Here is a 21,832-nt window from a genome sequence, read left to right on the forward strand (position 1 = left end):
GTTAACAACCTCCTAGTAATAAACCTACTAAAATATGAGAACTATTCATTCACACCCTTACTTGGAATGCTTACTCCTGCCCTGTTCCGAGTCCCTACATTCACCCCACTCTTCACCCTACTGACAGCCCAGAGTGTAGCCAAGAGCAAAGGTGAGGGTGGCCAGAACAGGGAGGGGGCGGGGAGAGCTCTTCCTCCCCGAATCTCACTACAGCTGCTTCCACTTAACGAGATGCTCCGTCCTGACACCCCAGCCCAGCTTCCACACTCTCACAGCAGTGCTGCGTCTCACCCCCAACGTGGAAACGCCCAGATAAAGACACCAAAACAAAAAGGATGTTTTATGTCCAGAGACCCACCCATCTCTCCTTCACAAAGGCAGGCAAATGTTTACCACATCGATGTGGAAAAAGGAAAAGGGAAGGGGCAGCATCGTAGAAACAGATCTTTTGAAAATCCCTGTCTGCTTCACCATTATTAAGACTATAGTCAAATTCCCAAGGGAAGGAAAAAAAGACTGTTGGGAGGCAACAGGATAGAAAAGAAAAGAAAAACAAGAAAGCCAAGTCTGTCCACTCCGAATAAAGAGGTGGCCTTAGAAGACAAGCTTGACCAGGAAGGGTCATCAGGGGTTCCATTGGGAAGAGGTCCCACCCTGCCCCACCCCCAATTTCGTGCTCCACAGTGCAAACCCTCAGTTCCTGCTAATCGCGTTGCACCCGCACCATGCTGCACACTTCAGCTGGCAAGGTGACTTGGAAGAACCTGGAGACCGTCCCGCTCATTGCTCAGTGGGGAGTGGCAAGTTCAGAGTGGGCAGAAGCCTTCGACCAGGGTGGAAATATTCTGCTGTCACAAGAGGAATTCTGTGCCTTTTCTTGTAAGGCCCCTCCCACCATCAGGATTCTAGAATTCCTAGAATTCTAGAATTAGTATTGTCACAGATCAGATGCAATCTGCGTTTTCAAGTCTTTGGTTAACCCGAAATAGAGCCATCACTGATTCCTTCACTCATTTAAATTACCTCTGTGAAATGAGTATCAGTTTTCTGAAGAATCGAACTGCTTTATCGTGACCAATTTTTATGTGTCCAGCTGCCTCTAAACTCAGAGGTTAGTGGAGGTGTCGTGCAAACCAGTGGGCTTTGGATGCAAAGAAATCTGAGTTTCAATCAGAGTCTTGCCATGTACTAACTGCATGATTTAGAACAAGTTATTTAGTCTCACCAAGCTTAAGTTTTCACATCCATAAAATGAGGACGATAATATCTATCTGACATGGGTTCTTTTGAGCATTTAATTGACAAATATTTATTGAACTCTTCTGTGTAGACTGTGCCACGGCGTGGCAGACCCACAGGCAATAAAAGTTATGTTACCATGTGCCCAGTGCTCTGATGGGGGCTGGGGGTGAATACAGAGCTACAGGACGCAGTGAGGAAGGTGGAGCATGGGTGGGAGAAATGGGTGAGCAGGGTCCAAAGGTACAAAATTCCTGTTATAAGATGAATACGTCCCGGGGATGTATGTACAGCGTGGTGACTATAGTTAACAGTACCGTATTGTATATTTGACAGCTGCAGAGAGGAGATCTTAAAGTTCTCATCCCAAGAAAAAAATGGACCGATGTGTGACCATGGATGTTCACTAAACTTATTCCGGTAATCATTTTGCAATATGTCCAAATATCAAATCATTATGCTCTACACCTAAAACTAGTACAATGTGAGATGTCAATTATATCTCAAAGGAATAAAAGAGCTACAGGGACATGGGGAAGGAAAACCTCAACTGTTCTTCAAAAGAAGGAATGTACAGGGAAGACTTTGCAGAGGTGAGGGCGTCTAAAAAAGAAGTCTGCATCAGGAAGGAGGGATGGGTCCAGGGAAGAGCAGAGAGGACATCAGAACATGGCAGGGAGGCAAGTCAGAACAGGGCACAGGGGTGGCTGGCAAGGGATCAGCAGACAGGAGAGAGGTCAGGGGTGAGGGTGGAGTGAGTGGGCGAGAGGAGACTGAGTTCCAGATGGTGGAGAGGTGAGAAGCATTCGGATCCAGGGGGGCATTTCCCACCAGGCTGAGTTAGGTTCATGTCCTGAAGACAATGAGAAGCCATGGAATGGTGACACCACCAGACTCTCCATTTAGGAGGGTGGCTCTATAGTGACGATCGGCTGTCCCGTAAAGTATCTGGCACATAGCAGCTTCCAGTAAGTGATGGCTGGTATTATTTCTGAAATCGTTTGGCCTTTTATTGATTAGAAAAACCCATGTGTTCTGTTTAGGGGGTATTTGTCATGTGAGTTCTTTCTCACTGAGGTATTATGTGTGTTGTTTTTAACTTGTCATAAATTACGTTATTGGCGTCCTACACATCGACAGGAACGGTGGAAGCAATTCTGCATAATATAACAATTTAACGTGGGAAAGACAGCTCTCCAACTATTGATGTTCTTCAAACACACCCAGGATTGAATGCACAGTGGTTTCTGGTTCTTGTACGTCTACCATTGTAAGAACCCCCTGCAATTCAGATTGATATTTTAAATACTTGACTGTTTTCAGTAACAGCCAGGAGAATTGACTGATCACCCTCATTATTATTGTAACCTAAACTTGTCCCTTCCTTCTGCCATTCACAGATGGAATAAAACCTCAGGCGTAAGCCTTAAGCAGAACAAACCCACGTGCACCCAAGTGCAGGTGGAAACTGAAGGCTGAGAAATTCCAAAGCTATTTTCTTGTCTTCTTGTGATGCTGGGTAGTTTTGCTTTTGAGTCAAAACAGAATCATTTTGGGCTGTAACCTTTTTTAAAATGTTGAGTCTGAAATTGAAATCCATCTACAAGGTACCACTCATAGTATACACAGGGGAGAAGTGTGCTTGGGTCATTTATTTTGTCCAGTAAAGTTCTCAAGGGGTGGGTTTGCATCATTGAGCATCTTGATCCTTGGGGAAATGTTTGAGAATCATCTATTAGCTTGGAAACATTAGTCACAAACTAGAATCACCCCAAGAGAGACATACGTGAGTCACTGACTAACTCCAATAGATAAGCCAGCATATCAACGGAGTCCTACCTGTTTCCTGGTGAATCACTCCACAATGAAGTAACTGCTCGTTTGAAAAGACTGCAACGCTCAAAAATCACCCCTTCTCCCTCCCCACACCTATTGTTATTAATTTGCACAGGTCTGCCTCAATTTTTCAACTCATCAGTGTTCCAATACCAACCAGAAAGTTATACTGAAAATTCCCATTTTCTTTCTTTTTTTTTTTTTTTAGCTTTTATTTGAGTATAGCTGCTTTACAATGTTGTATTAGTTTCCACTGCACAGCAAAGTGAATCAGCTATATGTATACATATATCCCCTCCTTTTTGGATTTCCTTTCTATTTAGGTCACCACAGAGCATTGAGTAGAGTTCCCTGTTCTATACAGTAAGTTTTCAATTTTAGACATAGTATCAATAGTGTATATATGTCAATCCCCATCTCCCAATTCATCCCACCCACCCTTCCCCCCTTGGTATCCATACATTTGTCCTCTACTTCTGTGTCTCTATTTCTGCTTTGCCAATAAGATCATCTAAACCATTTTTTAAGATTCCACACATATGTGTTAATATAGGATATTAGAATTTCTCTTTCAGACTTACTTTACTCTGTATGACAGACTCTAGGTCCATCCACGTCTCTACAAGTGACCCAATTTCATTCCTTTTTATGGCTGAGTAATATTCCATTGTATATATGTACCACATCTTCTTTATCCATTCCTCTGTTGATGGACATTTTGGTGGTCCAGTGGTTAAGACTCTGAACTTCCAATGCAGGGGATGTGGGTTCAATCCCTGGTCCGGGAACTAAGATCCCACATGCTGCATGGTGCAGCTAAAAGATTAAAAAAAGAAAGAGAAAAAATTCCCATTTTCTGTTTGTTTGTTTTTTTTTCTCTTACTTTGGTTACTCTTTGAGAGTAGCCACATTATTCACATGCATTTTGCAAATATGTAGCAAATGCTTTTTAAACTTTTAGCACTGTGTTAAGTAACATGGCTATACAGGCCATTGTAAATTAGTTTTTGAATAAGACAAAGAGACCTATGCACATTGAAAAGATCTAAAGAGATAAGGAAAGATTTGTGGGTTGTTTTGTTTACTCTCTTATTATTATATAGTTTCCTATATTCTTTTTTTTTTTGGCTAATAAGAATATTACCATTAGTGATGATGATGATACTAATAATATTTAAGGGGTGCTTTCAATGTCTCATGAATGCTTCACATTTACTATGTTGTTTCATCCTCCCAACTCATCTATGAAGTGGTCGGTATTATTAGCTGCAGTTTACAGATGAGGAAACTACAATGTTGAGAAATGAAATCACTTGTTCAAGGCCACACAGTTAAAAAGTGTTGGATCCACTGACTTCCAGACTCCAGGTTCTGTTCTCTAAACCTTTACGCTGTGCCACGATAAATGCAAAAATAAATGAAATGTGTAAACCTGACTCAAAAAGAGAAAATTCTAGCTGTAGAGAGAAACATTTATACATAAAATATTGAATAACGATATGAAAAAATGCAAGAGCCCCAAAAAAGCAGATGCCCAGTGAATAGTAGAGTCATCAAAAATTCAAAGGAAGGCACGATTCCAGCAAACTGGAGAGGTCCGGGAATGTTTATGGCTTCGGAGACTGAGTTGGCTGGATGAGGATGAAAAGCAGGGAAGACACTGCAGACGATGCAGGAAAGGGGGCTGAGCAGGAGAGAGAATACGGGTAGAGAAGGGGAAATAAGGTAAGAATGAGGGTAGCTGGGGTCAGGCTATAAGAGGCGTCCAATGTCAGGGCGTTTGCCTTTAGCCAATGGGGAGCCTGAGCGGACACCAAAAGTGGCTTTCTGGTGTCACTGAAAGACCACGGGCTTCAGAATCAAAGGTCATCAACCCCAGATACCACGGTGTGACCTCAGGCAAGTCACTTCATCTTTCTACCCTTCAGTTTCTGTAAAATGGAAATTAAAATTAAAGTATTCACCTTGTAAGGTATTTTCTAGATAAGAGATCATTTACATGCAGCATAGAACAATGTACTTGGAATGTGGTAGCTTTCCAATAAACAACAGCTATCTTTATCCTAGTTTTAAGAAATTTGCGCAATGATGTTTCCATTGCCTAAAATAGTTTTGATCTTGCTTATAATTTCCCTCAGGCAGAGATTTGTATTAATTGCCAAAGATAATGCTACATTATTTTTCTCTAAACATGAATTGATTTTTTTCTAATAAATGTATAATAATTTGTTCATAATCCCATTGTTCTAATATTAACATTTTGGTGAGTTTTCTTTGATTGGTTTTTCCCCGAGTGTGATATTCTTTTATTTACCATGATCATGATATATATCTATATATATAGAGAGAAAGATATAGATATATCTCCATTATTTTTTATTTATGTGTTACTTTTGCTAAACAATATTACAAAGATTGATCATTTATTTTACCAGACTCTATTCCAATACTTTTAATCTGTTTTCCAAAAGTAAAGTTTCACTCACAAGTTAGAGATTTTTCCATATTAATGCAGAAAACACTTTAAAAAAAATTCGATTAAAGTCCAATTCATTGTTCTATTCCTGAAAGGAAATTTCTAGACTAACAAGGTACAATTCCTGCCCTCACCCTCACAGAGCTTCCTAGGGCAGAAAATATAAGGTTATAAATGGTATAAAATGATGCACCACAGGATCTGAATGCAATTTCAGTGGGTGTCCAAAGCTATTTTTGCCCCACGTTGCACACTTTTGGATGTCTTGCAGGAAGCATCCCTGGGTTTTCTTAAGTGAGGGTTCCTACTCAACTGGATGGATAAATCCACGTGAATACGTGACCAGTGTTACCTTACTCTAGAGTCTTTCTTCGCCCAGGAGAAAATGTGTGCACTTCTCCACTCATCCACTTCGTCTGTCATTTCTGGTCATTCAAGTGAACATCCTGCGAAAGAAAGCAAGGCTTTGAAAACAGAACAGAGTTCTTTTTTGGGGGATATACCACATTGACAGAAATATACTCCAGAGAAATTGAATGAAGCTTTTTTTGGTTCCTGGCACAGCTTCTTTAGTGCATCAGTAAGTGAAAAATGAGCAGGAAAACTCCTGACAGTAGAACGGGGGCGAGGAGAGCCTTCGCCTCCAAGCCAGTGATTAGATTCTACTGTACAAACAGGGAACCGTCTATGAACTCCTCACCTTTGAAAGGTAAACACCGAGAAGGAAATACTCCTCCCACGTGCTTTGAAGCATTCACCTTGTAAAAGGAAAAAGGACCTCTTTAAAGAGTTCTTCATGCAGAGAGAAGAGGAAGTCCTTTGAAGTCCAGGATAATTTTGGGTCACCACGAAACCAACTGTGCTTCTATCTACAAGCCATCCTGACCTTTGGGACCCACGACAATAGAACCACAACCGGGTTATTTCTTTGCCAGTGTGAGCGAAACCAGAAAATAAAAATCTCCAGGAAAGATGCAAAAACTATAACCACCCAAGAGGCAGCTCTCTATACCCTCTCCCAGCTCCCTCTCATTCCTTAGCTAAAAAATAAACTATCCACCGTGGAGAGAGTAATCAATACATCGAGATTTTTTTTCTCATATAAAAAAATTATTATATGGTAGAAAAGATACACCTTTGTGGATTTAAGGGCTCTAGATAATATAACATGTCTTGGCTTTCGATTAATTAAGTCCTCAAAGTCAGGACCCGACCCAAGAGTTAAGTACCCCTCTGATTTAAATTTAAATAGTAAATTAAATAACCTATTGAAAGATCTCTAGGAAGAGCTCCGTAAAGACAGCTGGAAAATTCCTGGGAGGATGGACCACTTGGGAAATCTTCTATTGATCCTTCTATTTGTCCAAATGGTTCTCAGGACCAGAGCCCCAAAGCCTACGTAGCTAATTCAATCTTTGATACTATCTCTCCTTCAGAGATTCTAAGCCACAGTGTATGGTCACCTTTCCTTTGCCCACTCACAGCAAGGAGAAGAGCGTCTTAAACCATCTCAAAGATCTATGCATGGGTTTAGATGCTTTGCACCAGAAACTGTGAAACAGAAATTTTAGAGAAATGGAAAAGCTAAATATTTGTATTTTAATTTCACATAATTATACAGTTACTGCTGTTGCTAGAAAGGGTAAGTTTTATTTTGACAAAGTATCCGTGTGGCCCCCAGTCCTCTCCAGCTTCTGAATGTCTGTGGCACTGCCAGTGGCTTTGTTGCCACTGAGATAAGGGGGACAAGGTCATGGAATTATTTGCCTCAGTGGCCAGAAAGCTTTGACTTGTGTGAAGTGATTATCAACACACAGTGCATCTCCTCATCCTGGCTAGGAGTCACCCAGTGTCCCGGGGATGGCAATAAAATGGGCAAATAGAACCAAATTAGACATGACATTTTTTTATCATACCATAGGGGCTTAGGACTTTATAAAGTCTATGATCATTCAATAAGTATCGTCTCTATTTTTAAAAATACCAAGCACTGTGTGTAAATAAGTCAGGAGATATATGTAGCCTCTTGCTTGAGGACTTCAGAGAAAAATTCTCAAAACCTTCCTTAATGGTCAGTATGGCTTCAAATGATGTGGGTCACTTTTCTTATATCCTATTTCTAGGGAGAGTAGCCTAAATCCATACAAGGTGGTTATAGGACACATAAAAGTACATACTTTAGTTAGCAGAGAGGACTTAGATCATTCCATCTCAAGATGTTGTTCAGGTTGTAGATATAAATAGGTTCAAGAAGAGGTTTTTTTTTTAACAAATTCCACAAATATTTGGGATTGATTATATGCCAGGCACTATCTTTTCACTCGTGGAAATTACAGATTAGGAATTCAGCTGAAAATATGGATGATCGATTCATAAAGGTTTACACAAGTGACGTGAGAAATACTCCATGATATTTTCTGAGACTTTGAGAATAATAGAGGGATTTAATGAAGAGGCTATTGCTCAAAATACTGACAGTGTGAGAGATGGAATACCAGCTAAATGGAGTAATGGTTTAGTCCTACGTGACATTTTTTTTAGTCTGTTTTATCTGTTACATCCAATTGTATTCCTACTGTTATGAATTTAAATCTTTATTTCTCACCTTTATATAGTGTCTTCTCTCATCTGAGCCCCATAACATCTTTGGGGATAGCTATGTATACCCACATTTTACAAATGAGGGAACTGAGTCTCATAAATGCATAACAATTTTCTCAGAGTAAAAGTAGCTAATAATTTGTAGAAATAAAACTTTAGTCCAGTTAATCCAAATTCAAATCCTATCAATTCTCCTTTACATGCATTCTCCAAATGACAGATAGATCATATTCCAATACTTTGTTTTGGAATTTAAATCTGAATTTAATCTCTACAGAAACAATATTATAAATGACAGCTAAGTCCCTGTTTAGTTCAGGAAATTTATCCTGTACATTTATACAATTTATCCTGTAAAATGAAAATGAATCATTGTAAGCTTGTTAGGCAGAATTCTGGGATCTGGAAATAAGAGACTTGTGATGACAGCCCTTCAAACTACCAGAGGTATTTGCATTTTTACAAAAGATACTTAGTATGCCAGAATAAAGCTGTAATTGGTGAAATTACATGTAATATTTCAGAAGGAGGTGGAAAGCAAACAGCTGGTGTGGGGAGAAGACAGTTTAGGGCTTACTTAGAAATCTACCACCAAGGTCACTTCCACTTAAGATACTCCTGATTTTTTGTAGCTTCTTTCCTCCCACCACTTAAAAAAAAAAAGGTTAATTGCAAAATATAACACATATATAGAAAACACACAAAATACAAACATACAACTCAAGGAATTACCATAAATTGAAAAAACGTGTAAACTCTTTTTAATTTGTTGCTAAATGCTATAAGTTTCCCTCTAAATTCCAGTTGGCTCCATCTCACAAACTTATCTTGAGTTTTCATTTGAATTCAATTCAAAACATCTATTTTCTTTTTGATTACTCCATCGACTTGGAGGACAATCTTAAGTAGATCTATCTTGCTGTTTTATCCCCACTTTTGTCTGAAAATATGTTTTACTCCTGAAAGATATTTTCAGAGGGTATAGATGCCTGGGTTGCCAGTTATATTTTTTTCAGCACTTTAAATATATCATTCTATTGTCTTTCGGGGTTTTTTTCTATTGAGAACTCAGTTGTGAATCTAATTGTTATTCTTTTAAAGGCAACCTGTCTCCTTTTTGTCCCCTCTGGCTGCGACTGGCTGTAAGATTTTTATGATATACCTAAGTGAGGTTTTCCTTTCAGTTATCTTACTTGAAGTTCATAGGGCTTCTTGAATCTGCATCATGATCCTTTTTATCTTTTTTCAGCTGTATCTTACCACTATTTAACCTAAAAATAAGTTGCTATTAAAACCATATATGATCATCTTCAGATACTTTAGTTTGAGTCTAGAATTTTTATTTGAATTCTTGCTACATTTCCCAGTTTTCTATCAAAGTTCTCAATTATCTTTTATCTCTTTGAACAAAGAAGGTAAAGCTCCACTAACGTCTACCTTTCAACACTCCAGGATCTACAGCACCCACGGTTTATTTCTGTTATCTGATGCCTCTGCTGGTTTTCCTTCATGTTGTCTTATCTCCTCATGTTCGGATTGTTCTAGAAAAAACTTAAGACCAAGATTGATGTCATCTTCCTCCAGAAAGGATCTATTTGTTCAAGTCTGAAAGATGCCCAGAAGCACTAATACTCCAGGAAACTCTTAATCTGGTATTGTGGACTGAGATGGTACAAAGCTGAGCTTCTCTGATTATAGAACCTACTCTTGATTCATCCATATTCCCAGGATGCAGCCCTCAGGATCTTCACTAGTGTAAGAGTTGTTCACAGGTGACCATATCTGTTCATCAATTCCTGTTTCTGAGCCTCGCAAGACTGTCAAAAGTGTTACTTGCTCCCTTGATATTTGGGAGAGAAAGAAGGGAAAACAGTAGGGTTAAAAACAACCCCCAATATTGAGGTTATTACCCTAAATTTTCATCCTCTCCCAAATCCTGGCTTAGTAATCCATCTCCTATTTCTCTCTCCAGTGCATTCAAGCAGACTTTTAAAACTGTTTTTTTCCAACTAGCAGGGGCTTGGTTTGAACTATTTATCATTAGCAGAACAAAAAAATAACCCTTTTCGTACTTGCCTTTGTCTTTTTTTTTTCAGTTGCTGCTGTGGCAATGGAGACTAAGAACATTGGCAAACTAAGTTTGCGGCTGGGAGTGAACAACTGTAGGAATACAGTATCATTTATAATTTGAATGTGTGCTGTTTGGAACCTTCCCAAATAATTGAAGTCAGAGTTACTTCTTACTTTATCTTAATTTAAATAAAATAGGTCAACCCAAGCTCAAGATTGCTCTTTCTCAAATCCCAGTGACTCCTCTGAGAGACCTATTGAGCCCTTCCTTAAATGACTTAACATTGTATTTTAATTGTATTGTGTCTATAAGTACTTACTCTTTGAGTAATTTTCAAGGTACTCTAGGAGTGAGACTATATCCTAAAATTTTGTTCTATCTCCTTCTGGTACTTAAGACCATCCATGTTATTAAAACGATAGGCACTCTTTTAAAAGTTCACTGAATGAGGCTTGAATACCCTCCCTGGCTCTCGGGAAGAATCCCAAGCTGACTTTGTTGCCTTTCAAGATCTACATGTCTGCCAGCCCCACCCTCTTCACCTCCATCACAGACCTGCTTCCCCAGTACCTAGCAGCAGAGAGTCTCTGTTCAAATCCTACTGAACTGCCATGCCATGAGTCCCCAAACTCACTACATCCTCACAGCTTATCTTTGTAAATTTGATTCCCTCTGCCTAGAATCCCTTTCTGTCTGTCCTACTCTTTCTCTTCCTATCACTTTCCCTAACACCTACGAATTCCAGCTCAGCCATGAGAACTCAGTTTAGACACTACCTCCTCTGGGAAGCTTCCCTGATTTATTGGAGTAAATGCCTATTGTAGGTGTTCCGTCTTACTCACCCCTATTACACTGCTTCCAGCACTGTATTATAATAATCTCTTTATCCGTATGTCTCCTGCGCTTGACTATAAATTTCTCAAGGGGCTTATAAATTCATTGTTGGTATATTTATTGCTTTCTCAGGTCCTAGATTCTCAAAAAACATTGAGTAAGTGACTCAATAGAGTAATAGATGGAATGAATTAATATAGGCTGAATTAATAGTCAATTGTTGAAAATTACGCAAATGACAGATTGTAACAATATATGAACCAATGTTTTAGAATATGTTGTCGGACCTCAACTGGCCATGATTTTTTTTTAAATGTATACATGTCAAGGAAAATACTTGAAGAAGAGAAAAAGGTAAATGCAAGTCCATTTTTAAAAGAAGGAGAAAGAAATATTGGTCAGCTTAAAACACAGTGCCAGGGAAGTTACTAAGATAAATCACCAAAATGATCAATTTGCAATCACCTAGGAGAACATAACGGACTGGGTAGCAACCACCATGGCTTTTAGAGGAACAAATCATGGCAGACCAATTTAATTTCCTTCTATGATAGAGTGACAGGCCTTGTAGATAAAAAGGATGCAATAGATGTAATCTCTCTAGACTTCTGTAAGCCTTTGATTCTGTCCTACCTGACATTCTCATCAACAAACTGGGGAGATCTAATCTAAACCACACAACTATTCAGTGGGTGCACAGCTGACTGGACAGAGGCATCCAGAAAACATTCGTCAGTGGCTTAACATTAACCCAGAGAACAGTATTAGCAATAAGCCTTGCTGTGGGACCCGGGATCATTTGAAATTTTTACAGTTAAAATGAAAGGTAAAATTATAAATGTAGACAGGTAAAATTATAAATATAGGCATGTGTGTAACAAAGAATATGTTTACACAGGAACTTCTGCAAATGTATGTGGAGTGAAAAGAACGTTTCTGCATAGAATTACTTGGCATAGAACACATGGATCAGCAAAGAAATAAATACTTTGCGAGTGACCTATCTTCAAGCTAAAGAGATTGCTTTAGATATGAATTATAGTCCCAAATCTGTTACAGTAACCGCAGGTGTTATAACCCTACCACCACCACTGCTTAAATTACTTTCCCAAGTGAAATCTCTGCTAATCAGTACCCTGACGTCTGCTTCTATCATCTGTTTGTTCTGTGTCTCCGTGGACTGCTGGTTCCATCTTTTATTCCTTTTCTCAGATTCCACAGCTGTTGAAATGATCATTTCAGCCCAATCGTTCTTCTTCTTGTTCTGTCTCATGATATCTGACCACTTGGTCTAGCCATGTTTTCCTCCCTTGCCCAATAACTGGAAGGTGCAGGTAAATGAAATACAGGGAGTGGAAACTCATGGTAATAAAGAAGATTGGGAACAACACTGAAAGATGAGGTGATCATCAGAGTCATCTAGGATTTTTTTTAAAGGACAGTTTCAGTTGGTTTGGGGGTGGGTCCTGAAAAGTGATGGTTGAGAGAGTGGGCTAGATGGAGTGGGTAACTGAAAAGAATGAGCAGAAAATAGAATAATGTTAGGAATCCTGTTTTTGAATTAAGACAAGAACTGGCCAGCCACCATCATCAAAAAGATAAGCAATAACAAACAGTGGCATGGAAGTGGAGAAAAGGGAACGCTTGTGTATTGTTGGTGGGAATGTAAATTGGTGCAGCCACTATGGGAAACAGTATGGAGGTTCCTCAAAAAAATTAAAAACAGAACTACCCTATGATCCAGCAATTCCACTTCTGGGAATATATCCGAAGGATACAAAAACATTAACTTGAAAAGGTATCTGCACCCCTGTGTTCATAGTAGCACTATTTACAATAGCCAAGATTAGGAAACAGTCTAAGTGTCCATCCTTGGATGAATGGATAAAGAAGTTGTGATATATACACATACAATGGAATTTTATTTAGTCATAATTGGGGGACAGATGACCTTCACACCTAGTCCCCAAATTCCTGTTCATTGCACATAAATTGAAATTATCTTGTCAAAATTGATTCTATTGAGCAGAGTTCTCTGTGCTATTTATTGAATTTGGTGAGTCTTGTTCTTTCTTCTTCCCTCCCACTCCCCCTTTTTAAAAAATTACTTTGCTTAAAAAAATAAAATTAAAAGGATTTTACACATTTTCAGAGTTGACAGAAGTGTCCATTTTGTTTCCAATACCCCTAACAAGAATAAGCTTTTAAAAACTTAAGAAGGAACATGATTAAGATCTTTCTTGTCTTGGTACAAGTTTCTCTGATATTGAAGTTTCCAAAATCTTGGATACAAACAGATTTCCTGAGTAGGGAGTTTCCACATCCTGTCCTCTGGTGGCCTTTCTGCCTGGATAAGACTACACCAACATTCAGAGAGGACAGTCCTTTAGGGGAGCGTGAAAGGCCTCCCAGCAGCTGTACTGCCACTATTTTTATGCAAACTCATGGACTAGAGATAAGGAGAGGTCTGCTCTCCTCTCTGGGGAAAGAATCTTCACTCTAAAATGGCCAATTAGATTGAACGTCCCTTCTGGAAAGAACAAACTAACAACTAAATGGAATTTATATTATGTAAAGAAGAACAAGTTAGATTTTGTTGAAGATAACTTCGGAATTCATTTATAGGACTCTTTCTTCCTGGAAATAGTTGAGCAAGACTCCAGAAGTAAATATTTCAGGTACTGATAGAACATAAGACCCGAAATAGAGAATTGAGGTTTTATTGAGAAAGTACAAGCCAAAAATATTTTTAAAGCACTCTGTCCTAGATATCTGATCAATATCTCAGTTGGTAGCATGACAGGAGAAAAAGGGGGTGGGTGGGTAATTCATTCAGATCTTCAATTTGCTTTGTACATATAGATTACAGTAGATGGTCCTAATTGTACTTGTGATAGGCTTAGTCATTTGTGAGTTACAACATTTCACCCACATACTTTACGTTAATGAATTGTCACACTATTCCTATAAAGATACTAAAAGTGATATTATCACTTCTAGTATCATCAACACAAGGTCACCTAATTGAATATTGGGTGAACTGTACCTAAACCCAGGCCTGTGCTTCCTAAGAGAGAGCTCTCCTATATCGTAACAGTTTTTATAACTGTTGAATATAAGTTCTCTGTAAAGGTTGTAAATATCATTCTCATGAGGCTGCCTTGTAAATCCTAAATGTGCATTGGTAATGAATTTGATATTTATATGCTCTTAACAATATAAATTTGAGGGTGTGGGAAAAAGTGGCTCTCTGTCCTTCAATTAGATGACTCAACAAACCCATGGCTGGTAAAGTCTGAGCAAGTGAAGCCTGGAGATGGTGAAAAGGTGAGATGGGGCCTGAGGAGTTATGTAGATAAAGCCAGTGATCTGGAATTACTACCTATGAATTAACCTGCTCTGGAGAAAGAATTATGTTTCAAGTTGTAAAATATGGTGACAGTTTTACTCAAAGTGGCCTTTAAGTATTCCAGTTGAATTCAATTAACTTTATAGACCTGAATTAATTCATTTTAAACACAGTCCACAATAAAGTGTTATTGTACCATTTTGCTCCAAGGAAAACTGAGTTTCAAAAAAGGTAAGTAGATTAAAATATAATGTAAAGAATTGGATTTTAAAATGTATGAATCATAGTTATTAATTGGTAACAGTATTCAAAAGACAGAAGAAAAGTTTAACTCTTGGCTTAAACTTTGGTTAAGGACACAAAGAAATTCTAACCTCAAAATATAACTAAGGAAAATATCTAATGAGGTTTCTTTTCCTTCACTTTATAAAAGAGGGGGGGCACCTAACTTGGAGAAGAAAGAGGAAATAGCAGATATTGATGACAAAGAATAGATGAAGGAAAGAGATGGTAAAGCAATGTTCGTGGTCACCATTGTATTTCACACATTCAAAATTGAGCAGAAAAATCTCAGTTAAAGACAGGAAGTTAAAAACCTACCATCACCTTTGAATGCACTTTGATATTTTAAATTTCTTCTCCACCCCTGACATCCTCCCTGGTGCTTCCTTGGAATGCTGACCACACTGGTAAAGATTGGAGGCATCTACTGATTGCAAACTCAGCTCATTGCTTGGACCCAAACAGAAAACAGAGCATTGGAGTGGTGAGAGGTACCAGACAAAGGTGTTATAAAAATGCAAGTGTATTATACTGATGAGAAGGGAGGAAACAAGAAACTGGTGAAAGGAAAAACTGAGCAGAGCTCAGACTCTTGATAGAAGGGAGAAAAAATGTTAAGCAGGAGACTGCATGGAGGATGCTGTCAGTATTTTAAAGATTAAAGAAAAATAAAATTAAGGATATGAACTTGCAACTAGTAGATAAACAAGTTCTGGAGCTCTAATGCGCAACAAGACAATACAGTAACTATAAACTTCACCGTTGCTAAGAGAAGAAATCTTAATTGTTCTCACCACAAAAAAAAGAAATGATAGGTGATGGAGGTGTTAGCTAATGCTAAGGTGGTAATCATGTTGCAATACATAAATGTACCAAATCAACATACGATACACCTTAACTTACACAATGTTGTATGTCAATTATGTCTCAATTTTAAAAAAGAAGGAACATCATTTGGTCAAGAATCAATGAGGTTGTGAGAATGAGGCAGGAATGCCTTAACAAAACACTCATAATCACTAACAAGAATTTACTCAATGTCCAGCTCTGCACTGAGCCTTTTCCATGCGTTACCTCCATTCAATCTTCACCAGAAGCCCATGTTTTTACAGCTTTGGTGCTGAGGAAAAAGAGGCCCAGAAGCATCACACAGCTATCCCAGAAGCACACAGCCACTCAACAGAAAACCCCTTCTGGAGGAAAAGGAGTAAAAATAGATAATAAGCATAGCTAAAATTTATTGAACGCTATTATGTGCCAAGCATCATTCTAAGCATTTGATTGGTCTTATCTCATTTAGGACAACAACATGATGAGGCAGCCACTATTTTATCAATGGAGAGACTGAGGCACAGAGAGGGTGAGTTGCCCATGGTCTCCCAGCTGATGTACAGCTGAACCAGGGTTTACCCTGACTGAAGGCCCTTCAAATAGTTTTCGCTATAATACCAACCTCACAGACCTGTGAGTATCTCAATGATTTGACATATGTAAAATGTTTAGAAATGTGCCTAGCACATAATAAGCATTGAATAAATGTTAACTAATTGTATTATTATGAGTAAGGTCATACTCTGCTGCCTCTTCAAAATGCAGAATACAAAGCCGGTGATGAATAAAACCAGGACAAATCAATGTTCTAGAAAAAATTCATTAGAAGAGAATGGGCAACATCTATAAAAAAGTGGAATATTCAAGGATAATGCAATTGAGATGTGAGCACCAGAGGGTTTGAAAGCTCAGGAAAATGTATACAGTATACTGGAACATGAAATTAAAGAGACTGATTGGCCAGGAGGAAACTGAACCAAAATTTGCTTGGGACAGAGCCTGTGGTTGGAAATCTAGCCCAGGAAGATCAGCTTATGCAAGGATGTTGGGTTTTGAGGAAAGGAAAGCAGTGTAGCATATTCCTAGATCTCCCTTCTTCCCCATACCACAGGCTCCTCCTCATCTTGTCCTCTGAGTTCTCAGGAAAAAGAGACAGGAGACCTTCACTTTTTCCTTACCCTATTGTTACCAAGGAGGAAAATTCAAGCCATCCAGGGCGAAAAACCTAGAGGATGGACAGGAGGGTCAAATCTGTGTGTGCACACCTAGCTGGTCTCCTGCTCAAGTCCATCTTAATAAATGTTGGCCATGATTTATCTTTCCTTTTGAATAATCAGTGTGTATTCCTGGTTTGGATTTTTGCAAGATAAAGGATGGTTGATCTCTCAGCCTAAGAGTCAAAGAGCAGAGAATTCCTATTTGATCTTTTGACCTTGCTTTGTTGTCCAAGATGAAATTGTGTTGACAGGAAAGCTACGATCATGGGCTGGCAAAGCTGTACCTTCACCCCAGCCTCATGCTCAGAAGGACCCTGTGCTTGATTACAGGCTCTGCTGTCGCTGTCTTGAAATCTTAATAATTTTATCTTGGAAGGGGTGTTTTGTAAGTGGCATCCAATGAGACAATGGAGAATATATGTGAGCAGAGGTTTCCTCCATCCCTTGTCACCTCAAACGGTATCAAATTTGTGGCCCATGATGTACGGAATTCAGAGAGACTGAAGGAGCGTACAAGGTAAGCAAGATATGTTGCTAGAATGTGTACGTGTCAAAAAGTAAAATAAAAACAGTAAGCTACATACGCATATGTGAGTGATGAAATATTCATTATGTAATTTGGTGCATACTAGTCAAATGTTCTTATACTTGCACTGAAAGCTGGCATTGCACAATATAAAGATGAATGGTAAAATTCATGCTAATAGTTTAAATTTTTTATGTTTTCTTTACCTAGAATGACATTAAATAGCAAATAACAACACGACCAGTGGAGAGAGAGAGTCTGTAGAAGAAAGGGAAAAAGCTTTATATTTTATGCCTTTAATGACACTTTTTTCCTGATTTTTGAACGAGGCTCTTCGTGTTTATTTTGCACTGGATCTGCCCAGTAGCAGCCCTAGTTGACAACTTGCACGTGCCCGAGAGCGAGAGGGTTTCTGAGGCATCCCCCTTTCTTTTTTTTTTCTTTTTTTTTTTTTTTACTATACGTGGGCCTCTCACTGTTGTGGCCTCTCCCGTTGCGGAGCACAGGCTACGGACGCGCAGGCCCAGCGGCCATGGCTCACGGGCCTAGCTGCTCCGCGGCATGTGGGATCTTCCCGGACCGGGGCACGAACCCGTGTCGCCTACATCGGCAGGCGGACTCTCAACCACTGCGCCACCAGGGAAGCCCCCCCCTTTCTTGTTTGAGTTCACTCCCATGTGTCCTGAGTCACACTCAGCCCAGGGAACTCCTGGTGTGTTTGGGAAAGCAAGACCAATTATCCTCCCACTGCTTTGAAGCAACTGGATCCATCATACCTGTTACTTCATTCCCTACACCTCCCTCACCTTGGCTGGACTAAATCACCTTCCTCTGTATTCCGGGAGTCCTCAGTGAGCTTCACTACATCACTTCTTATTCGACGTTGGCTTGGTTCCTGCATTTTCCCTTCCTCACTGGACCATTAGTAGCTCTTGGATGATGAAGTCGAGGAACTGGTGTCATTCATCTTGTCACGTCCAGACCCTGAACATGGGGCCTTGCAGACGGCAGCCGATCACCGACATCAGTAAACTAATTTACATCTCGTCCTCCCAATGCCCACCTGCTCACCCACCTGCATGCACTTCCCCCAACATACATAATAAAATCTATTCTCCCTTAGTCCCTAATTGTAGAGGAGAGAACTATATTCTTGTCTTTTCCGTATTCTGTTGAACTAAATACAAGGGCAAATAATTTGATTCTACCTAAGAAACGTCCTAGCAACAAACAACAAACCCCTTCTTCCTTCCCACGACACTTCTCAGTCTATCATGCCACTTATGTCAGAGGGAAATGGAAGACATAAATGGCAGTATAGACTTCTACAGACCAGATTCCTAGATTGGCTTCTAGCAAATGCCTCTAGCCAAAGCACTCAAGTTTTCTGAGCCTCAGTTTCCTCCTTGTGTTAAATACATGTGATAATACTACCCCGCAGAGAGCGCATGGCGTTTCTATAATATTAGCCAATATTTTTTAGATTCATAATGAGTAACTGATATGTATTGCTATTCCTGTCTTCAAGGAGTTTATTAGTTTCCAAATCAGTGTTGCATCCTTTGACTGTCTAGTTAAGAGCACATAAAGACTAGAGAAGGCTGTTCCTTGAAGCGGCTAAGCGCTATGACTATCCACCTTGTTTCTCTTATTGAGAAGATTTCATGGAAGAGCTGGAGCCTGAAATAAGTAGTTCTAGTCTATGATGAGAAGTAAAGGGTGGACATCAAGGCTGGGAGGAAGATGTAGGCAAAGTATGCACATGACAGTGTTCTTATTCACAGTTAAACCAATCTATGTGCGTAGAGTGGGCGGTGGGCAAAAGGGTGGGTAACCCAAGAGCATTTTGTGTTGGATGCTGGCCTAGACTGCTCCAGGCTCCTATTGCTTTGAAGCTGTACGAATCAGTCACTCCTAAGCCTTGGCCAATGACTACTGCTCAATGTGCATATGAGTCAATAGAGAAATTGGCATATATTTACTTAGAATCTGTGGTCTGCATCTGAACATAGGATATTTATAGGTAGGGACTGCATTTTCTTATTTATTGCATTTTTAAAAAATTCTATGTTTCCCTTCTAACAGGCCAAGAGCTGCTTGCCTGATTACATCAAGGAGTGGTAAGCATCAGCGTCCAGCAGCGCTCCTGAGACCCTGATGGCCAGGTACTCACTGTCTCTTAAAATTCTACTTCTCAGAGGAAGGCATTTCGGGGAAGAATCCTTTATTCCTCAATATTTAGTGAGCATCTACTTTGAGGCAGAAGGATCATAAGTCCATGTCCTGCCCTTAAGAAAACTCAGTCTTTCATAGAATATCAGCCCAAGGTACCAATTTACAGTTCTTTCCTCCTCTAAGGGGAGGATGGGCTTCTTACACTCAGCCTTTGGATTCATGTTGCAAACTGTGTGAAATTAATATTTTAAGCTGTGTGTGTGTGTGTGTGTGTGTGTGTGTGTGTTCATGAGAGCTGATGAGAGAAGAAGGAGCAGAGATTGGGAAGAGATAAGGTGACAGTGACCGTTAATGAGTCAGCAGCTGGTGGTGGCAATACCTTCAAGAACTGGATACAGAAGCAGATGCTATTTTTAGGTTACACTTTCTTTTATTGCCAACTCTTTGCAGAAAAGCATCCATTTTTCTTCACGAACCGTGGGCCTTCTTTTCAGGCTTTTGTCTTCCTTATCTGTAAGTCATCTCTGGAACAACAAATATTTAAGACTCATCTCAAAATGTTTTCCAAGATCTCACTTCGCTGTGATTGGTCTGCTCCTTATTTTATCAGTTATTTATTTGGTTTTCTTTCTTAGCCCTCTCCAGGACAGCTCTAAGAAGGACAGAGTATTCCTGAAGGCCTTTTTTGGCCATATGAAGAGAAACTTCTTGACAGACTCTGTTCTGTGTACACTCACCATTCCTATAATGGAATGCCAGCTATGTTGCCTGGAGCGACCTGACACATGCAACAATATGCGTATTCACTGGAATATGAAACAGTTCTACAGCCCAGGCTTTGTGGTCTCTTGATCCCAAGAACTTAGAATCTACCTCCATCCCTCTCCCCACATCACCCTCTACTCCCGGAAAATGCATTTTATAGCGCATTTTGTGGCAAGATTTATGACAATTATCGCCCAAATCCGTAATTAGCAAGTGGTAACAGATAAGCAGATACATCCACTTATAGTGACATCTCTGACAGATTGACATTCCCCCCCCCCAACCCCTTGAAAAACACCTGAAGGCTTCTCCTTTTCAGTGTGACCCTGCTCAAACACAGGGCCGGCAAGCCTCGTCTCGTGCTCGTGGAGGGGGGAGGGGGCTATAAAAGCGACATGTTCTCACAAGCATGGCAGAGCCCATGCATAAACCATTTGGCTTTGCAATTAAAAACAGGTTTGGCTTCCCTCTGCATCAATAAGGCAACGTCAAAGCAACATTCATCCCGAAAATGTTCCCTTGTGAATTCAAATGAACTGTGAGTCTTGGGTTTCTCTTTGTTTTCATGTGCATGCCTTGAGAGTGAATTTTTGGGAGGGTTCGGTGTGTTTTGGTCCGGGGCGATGAGTGGATATGTATGCGTTGAATCACTGCTACCAGATTGGTCTCGGTGACACTTTCCATTTTGTGTCCTTGTCTACGACGTGGTTCGCATTTCGGATTCATTCCGTCAGGCTTATGACTACAGGTTAATTAGTTCTCCAAGTCCGACCCTTTTGCCTTGGGAAATGATCGCTTATTCTAAAGATCTGCCTGAGGAATTGACTCTCACAGACTGGACCTGAGTTTCAAAGATACTGAAAAATATAAATAGGTTTACTACTAGGAAGGGTAGTAAAGTTGGCTACAATGATGCCAAATTATATCTTTATCGTTGTCTTTCTCGTAGGATGCATTAAACTATTAGATCCCACGATGTTGGGAGAAATAACTGCTTTGCAGCTAAAATCCTTCCCCTCACCGTACAATGAAGAGCTTAGAAGGATCCTATGAAAGTCAATCCCAGCTGCAGTGAAATCATCCAATTTCTACAAGGTAGTTTGATTCAATTTTCCTTTTTGTCATTCTTTTCCCCGTTCGATTGAATGGAAAGAAAGAAATTGAAACATTATTTCAATGTTAACTGTTAAAAGGTAAGTTCCAAAGTTCTGCCACAGAAGAAATTGAAGAATAGTCAGACCTGAATCACTAGTCATGAGGCAAAAACTGTCAGAGTCCAGGCCACACTGACATGAAGAGGTCTTCGCAATAGAACAGGTCACCAGCACTCAGGCCCATCCCCTGATGTACAAGGAAAGTTCTGTAAAAGGTCACGTATTAGGAATGTCAATTTTTCAATAATAATGGTGATGATCAGTATTAATTAAAAGAGGAACAGACAAAAAAGAAAAATTCATCTCAGTGTGGTATCCTGGATCTAAAAGTCATCATAGAAGGATTCTGTCCCTATTTAATTTTAAAAAGTCTCACCAAACCTCACGTAAGAAATTTTACTTTATTCATGTTTCTTTGGATGAAATGATCTTATCTCACACTATTCCCCCAAAAGTTGTTCAAAAGAGAGTAATTA

General features: G+C 39.6%; 1 pseudogene; it reads left to right on the plus strand.

Annotated features, from left to right (window-relative positions):
- The first annotated feature begins 725 nt into the window (after positions 1–725).
- The window catches only part of LOC115842310 (ribose-5-phosphate isomerase-like), a 162,905-nt pseudogene continuing 141,798 nt past the window's right edge, over positions 726–21,832 (plus strand).

This window comes from Globicephala melas, chromosome 2 (assembly GCF_963455315.2).
Source record: "Globicephala melas chromosome 2, mGloMel1.2, whole genome shotgun sequence".
Taxonomy (NCBI): domain Eukaryota; kingdom Metazoa; phylum Chordata; class Mammalia; order Artiodactyla; family Delphinidae; genus Globicephala; species Globicephala melas.